This window comes from Aegilops tauschii, chromosome 7 (assembly GCF_002575655.3).
Source record: "Aegilops tauschii subsp. strangulata cultivar AL8/78 chromosome 7, Aet v6.0, whole genome shotgun sequence".
Lineage (NCBI taxonomy): Eukaryota > Viridiplantae > Streptophyta > Magnoliopsida > Poales > Poaceae > Aegilops > Aegilops tauschii.
In genome coordinates, this window is record NC_053041.3 from 230,274,275 (window position 1) to 230,281,330 (window position 7,056).

Below are 7,056 nucleotides of genomic sequence, written 5' to 3' on the forward strand. Positions count from 1 at the left end.
TACATCACAGAAATCAGTTCCAGTGATTCCTACACCAATCAGTGAGGAAGCTAATGATGATGATCATGAAACTTTAGATCAAGTTACTACTGAACCTTACGGTCCGCACTAGAGTGGTATGGTAATTCTGTTCTGGAAGTCATGTTATTAGACCATGACGAACCTACGAACTATGAGGAAGCGATGATGAGCCTAGATTCCGCGAAATGGCTTGAAGCCATGAAATCTGAGATGGGATCCATGTATGAGAACAAAGTATGGACTTTGATTGACTTGCCCGATGATCGGCGAGCCATTGAGAATAAATGGATCTTCAAGAGGAGGACGGACGCTGATAGTAGTGTTACTATCTACAAAGCTCAAATTGTTGCAAAAAGTTTTCAACAAATTCAAGGTATTGACTACGATAAGATTTTCTCACTCGTAGCGATGCTTAAGTCTGTCCGAATCATGTTAGCAATTGCCACATTTTATGAAATCTGGCAAATGGATGTCAAAACTACATTCCTTAATAGATTTTTGAAGAAAAGTTGTATATGATGCAACTAGAAGGTTTTGTCAATCCTAAAGGTACTAACAAAGTGTGCAAGCTCCAGCGATCCATCTATGGACTGGTGTAAGCATCTCGGAGTTGGAATATACGCTTTGATAAGCTGATCAAAGCATATGGTTTTATACAGACTTTTGGTGAAGCCTGTATTTACAAGAAAGTGAGTGGGAGCACTACAGCCTTTCTGATAAGTATATGTGAATGACATATTATTGATCAGAAATGATGTAGAATTTTCTGGAAAGCATAAAGGAGTGTTTGGAAGGAGTTTTTCAAAGAAAGACCTCGGTGAAGCTGCTTACATATTGAGCATCAAGATCTATAGATATAGATCAAGACACTTGATAAGTTTTTTCAATGAGTACATACCTTGACAAGTTTTTTGAAGTAGTTCAAAATGGAACAGTCAAAGAAGGAGTTCTTGCCTGTGTTGCAAGGTGTGAAGTTGAGTAAAGACTCAAAACCCGACCACGGCAGAAAATAGAAAGAGAATGAAAAGTCATTCCCTATGCCTCAGTCATAGGTTCTATAAAGTATGCTATGCTATGTACCAGACCTATTGTATACCTTAGCATGATTTTGGCAAGGGAGTACAATAGTGATCTAGGAGTAGATCACTGGACAGCGGTCAAAATTATCCTTAGAGGACTAAGGAAATATTTCTCGGTTATGGAGGTGATAAAAGAGTTTGTCGTAAAGAGTTATGTCGATGCAAGCTTGGACACCAATCTAGATGACTATGAGTCTCGATCTAGATACATATTGAAACTGGGGGCAATTAGCTAGATTAGCTCCATGCAGAGCATTATAGACATAGAAAATTTGCAAAATACATACGGCTCTGAATGTGACAGAACCGTTGACTAAGCTTCTCTCACAAGCAAAACATGATCACACCTTAAGTACTCTTTGGGTGTTAATCACATAGAGATGTGAACTAGATTATTGACTCTAGTAGACCCTTTGGGTGTTGGTCACATGACGATGTGAACTACTGGTGTCAAATCACATGACGATGTGAACTAGATTATTGACTCTAGTGCAAGTGGGAGACTGAAGGAAATATGCCCTAGAGGCAATAATAAAGTTGTTATTTTAATTTCCCTATATCATGATAAATATCTATTATTCATGCTAGAATTGTATTAACCGGAAACTTAGTACATGTGTGAATACATAGACAAAACAGAGTGTCCCTAGTATGCCTCTACTTGACTAGCTCATTCATCAAAGATGGTTAAGTTTCCTGACCATGGACATGTGTTGTCATTTGATGAACGGGATCACATCATTAGGACAATGATGTGATGGACAAGACCCATTCGTTAGCTTAGCATTAATGATCGTTTAGTTTATTGCTATTGCTTTCATCATGACTTATACATGTTCCTCTGACTATGGGATTATGCAACTCCCGAATACTGGAGGAACACCTTGTGTGCTATCGAACGTCACAACGTAAATGGGTGATTATAAAGATGCTCTACAGGTGTCTCCAATGGTGCTTGTTGAGTTGGCATAGATCAAGATTAGGATTTGTCACTCCGTGTTTCGGAGAGGTATCTCTGGGCCCTCTCGGTAATGCTCATCACTATAAGCCTTGCAAGCAATGCGACTAATGAGTTAGTTGCGGGAAGATGCATTATGGAACGAGTAAAGAGACTTGCCGGTAACGAGATTGAACTAGGTATGATGATACCGACGATCGAATCTCGGGCGAGTAACATACCGATGACAAAGGGAACAACATATGTTGTTATGCGTTTGACCGATAAAGATCTTCGTAGAATATGTAGGAGCCAATATGAGAATCCAGGTTCCTCTATTGGTTATTGAACGGAGATGTGTCTCGGTCATGTCTACATAGTTCTCGAACCGGTAGGGTCGGCACGCTTAACGTTCGATGACGATTTGTATTATGAGTTATGTGATTTGATGTACTGAAGTTTGTTCGGAGTCCCGGATGAGATCACGGACATGATGAGGAGTCTCGAAATGGTCGAGACATAAAGATTCATATATTGGAAGGTTGCATTTGGTCATCGGAATGGTTCCGAGTGGTTCAGGCATTTTCCGGAGTACCGGGAGGTTACCGGAACCCCCCGGGAGAAGTATTGGGCCTATTGGGACTTATTGGAGGAGAGGAGAGAGGTCACGTGAGAGGGGTGCGCCCACCCCCCTTGACCAAACCGAATTGGACTAGGGGAGGGGGCCGGCCCCCCTCTTTCCTTCTCCCTCTCTCTCCCTTCCCTTTCCCTCCGGTGGAAGAAAGGAAAAGGGGGGGGGGCGAATCCTACTTGGACTAGGAGTCCAAGTAGGACCCCCCCTTGGCGTGCCTGTCGGTGTTCTGGGAACGGGGGTCCCTAGACTTGCCTGCCTGCGGCCCACTGCGTGGCTCTGCTAGCGGGCCCGTACAACCCATCTTCACCAACAAGCTTTCAGGACCCTCGCGAGGCAGACGACACAAGACCTCCTCGGGAGCGGCCTCACCAGGTTGGCTCACGAGGGGCGGAGAGATCAAGGCAAGGCAAACCTCGCGAGGTTCTCATGACGTGAGCCATGACGACCAAGGCCAGGCGGGCGCCAGTGCGCACAGTGTCCGTGTTTCCCCTTTGGTGCTAAAGGGGCAAGCACAGGCGAGGAGTACCGAGGCGTCAAGCAATGGTTTCCCTATTGGTGCAACGAGACCAAGATCAGTAGGACGGCAAGACGGAGGTCACCGTGGAGCCCAAGGAGGCGTCACCACCAGAGCCTTTGGCAGGCGAAGACTACTTTTGTCAGGATAAGCTGTCCCCTTTCAAATTGGTCGTTGTGGGATCCCTTCCCGCTCAATATTTGGGAAGAGGACCGAGGCCTCTATAAATAGGACTAGCCACCACAGAGGGAAAAAGAGAAATCTCACCTTGAGCAATCCTCACACACCCTCAAGTTCACCAAGCACAAGAACACCTCTCCTCAGGAGGCTGTTCTTCCACTTGTACTGTTCATCCTCAGCCCAAGAGGCAATCCACCACCACCACACTGGAGTAGGGTATTACACCACAACGATGGCCCGAACCAGCATAAATCTTGTGTCCCTTGTGTTGCAAGTTCGTTGAGCTAGCCTAGAGATCGCGAAGCGTGTGAGGGCGTGATCTGTGAGGGAGAGATCTTCGTGCGCACCCCAGAGTTCGAACCTTAAGGGTTTTGCCGGAACCCGAGATCCAACCCTTGGCACTCCAGGTAGGGGTGCGCCGAAGCTTTCCTTCCGTTGCTCCGCACCTCGTTGCTTCGTCATCTCCATGGCGGACGCCCGCCGAGCCCGCGCTGAGCGCAGGGCTGCCCTCGCCACCCGCGTCGCCCAGACGGCTCCCGTCGGCGGGCCACCTCGTCGTTCTCCGTCACCTGCCGCCAACGCCGCCACCGGCCTGGCGGGGAACGAGCAGCAAGCCTCCTCGCTGCACCCCTCGGTGCGGCGTGACGGCCGCACCGCTACTCCATCGCTGACCCCCACCGGTTCGTCATCTCACGCTCGTCGTGCTCCCACGGAAGCGCGGGCCGCGCTCCTCATGGCGCACGAGCTCCTGCATTACCGCCCCGTCGACGACCTCTACGAGGACTGGCTGGACCGCATCGCCGAGCTTGTCAGCGCCGCAGGGGGCTCCCCTACACCGTCCCTTTCGCTGCCTCGCCCACCACCAGCTGCAGGCGACGTAGCTCACGGAGCACCTCCGCCACGTCTGCACCAAGACGGCGCCCTGGCGCCAAGGCGCGCGGCTCCGCGGCGCGACCCACCGCGCCCGGCGCCCGTGCGCGAAGAAGGAAGCTGCCAAGAAGTCCCTCGCCCGCAAGAGAACGCTCCACCGCTCCCCACACCGCCACGTCAGGATCACTTGCTGCTGCAGGGCCCTGCGCCGCTCGCCGTGGCGGCGCGCGGGCACCAAGACCAAGCTCCACCTCCAAGACGGGCCCCGGTGACCACGGTCGGTTGCCGCGCCTTCACCCCCGAGCTATGTAGCGTCGCATGGCCGGGCAAGTTCAAGCCGATTCTGCCTCCTCGTTACGACGACACCCCCGACCCCACGGAGTTCTTGCAGCTCTACGAGTTGAGCATCGAGGCGGCCAACGGCGACGAGAAAGTCATGGCGAACTGGTTCCCCATGGCGCTCAAAGACGGCGCTCGTTCGTGGCTCCTGAACCTGCCTCAGGCTCGATCTCCTCCTGGGACGAGATGCGCGACCGCTTCGTCGCCAACTTCCAGGGCACTCGCGACCGCCCCCCGGCCGCGGGTGATCTGCGCCGCGTCAAGCAACAACCAGGAGAGACCCTCCAGAAGTACATCCAACGCTTCAACAACGTTCGTCTCAAGATCCCCAAGGTGACGGACGAGGCAATCATCTCGGTGTTCTCCGATGGTGTCCGCGACGTCAAGATGAAGGAGGAGCTCGCCATCCACGAGGAGCTGTGCACATCCCTGGAGCTGTTCAACCTGGCGACCAAGTGCGCAAGGGCTGAGGAAGGGCGCCTTTCCCTTCTCGAGCTCCCAGCTGCCGACCTGGAGGAGAAGAAAGCCAAGGCCAAGGATGTGAAGCGCAAGGGAGCAGCCGTACTCACGGCAGAGCCGGACACGAAGCGCGGCAGGGACCAGCCTGAGTCATCCAAGAGCAGCCGACCGTTCTGCGCCTTCCACAACATGCACAGTCACAACACCAATGATTGTCAGGAGCTCAGGGCCATTCGCGATGGACGCTTCGGTCGACGCCCCGAGCGCAGCGACCGAGGCTACGGCCGAGGAGGAGGACGTGGCAGAGGACGCTGGGACGACCGTGGCCCACGCCAGGAGTGGCGCGATCGGCCTCGTGAGGACCGCTGGCAGGACCAACCTCGCAAGGGTGCCTGGAGGGATCAGCCACGCGAGGACCGTCCTCAGGGCAATGCTGGGCTTCCTCCTCTGTCGCCCCCACCAAGAAGGAACGACGACCACCATCAAGACGAGGGGGTTGGGGGCTTCCAGGAGCCGCGTGCTATCGCCTGCATCTTGGGCAGAGCTCAAGCCCCGGCCTCACAACGAATCTTCAAGCAGTTTGCCCGCGAGGTGAACGCAGTCCTCCCCAAGCTCGAGGCCACTCGCCCGCTCAAGTGGTCCAAGTGCGCTATCACTTTCAGTTCGGCAGATCAGCTCAAGTGCGCGGCTACCGCTGGCGCTCTCCCAATGCTTTGTTCACCCGTCATCAGCAACGTACAAGTCACCAAGACGATCATCGACGGCGGCGCAGGACTCAATGTCTTGTCCGTCGACACGTTCGACAACCTTCAAGTGCCCTACGACCAGCTTCAGCCTACCAAGCCTTTCTCAGGGGTGACCGACGGTTCCACCACACCGATAGGGCAGGTCTGCCTCCCTGTCACCTTCGGAGAACGCAACAACTACCGCACCGAGCTCATCGACTTCGACGTCGCACACATCTGTCTGCCGTACAATGCCATCCTCGGGTATCAGCCCTGGCCAAGTTCATGGCGGTAACGCACCACGGCTACAATGTCCTCAAGATGCCAGGGAGCGGCGGGATCATCACAGTCCCCTGCGAAGAAAGAGATGCGGTGTGCTCCCTTGAGCGCGCCTTCCAAGCAGCGTCAATCGAAGACCCCGACAGCAGCGCAGCTCGATACCCTCCTGAGGTTGTCCCCAAGAAGAAGAAGCAACTACTCCAGGCAGGACCTCAGGAGGGTGGCGACGTGAGTGGTACCTCGTCAGGATCAGCGCCCGCACCTGGGGCGCCTCCCTCCCTCGCATAGGAAGGCGCGCCCGGCGCCCTCCTCGGGCAGGGCTCGGGGGCTCTCTTCTAGAGGGCCTCAGACCTCGCCAACATCACGAGGGAGGCACCCGGGCACCACTTGGAGGCATGCTTCGCGACACGTCTCCCTCAGGAGGACACATGACAAGGGGCGCCCAACGCCCAGGAGTTCATCGCCTGGACCACTCAGGAACTGCAGGACGCGAGAGCCATGCGCGGCGACCGCCGCTCACCGGGTGCAGCCCCCCATCCAGGCGAGGATGCCAGGCTGCACGTCTGTATCGACGTCCCAGGACTCAACAGGGCCGCGTCTCAGGAGCCCTTCTGGGGTTCGCGCGTGGGACGCTGCGAGGGCCCACCGCACAGTTACGTTCGCATGCCATTCGGCCTGCTGAGCGTGGCATCCGCTTATCAGTGCAACTTGCGGCGCGTCCTGGCGGGTCAGGAGGCCAGGCACCGCGCCGTCCTGACGGAGATGGTCCTCCAGGAACCGCCTGGACCCCCGGAGCCTCCTGAGGCTCAGGGTCTCGGTGGCTCGTGAGGAGCAACCCCTTCGCCACGCCTCTTCAGCTGCCTCAACATTTCTTCAACAACAGAACCAGGTGACATTTTCCAAGTTTATTTAGCTGGGAGCACCCCTCGGGCTGCATCATTCCCAGGGCGCGTGGGTCCGTCCCTGTGGCATGTATCCTTTTTTTTATGTCATTAGCTTACCTTGCTGGGGGCGCCCCT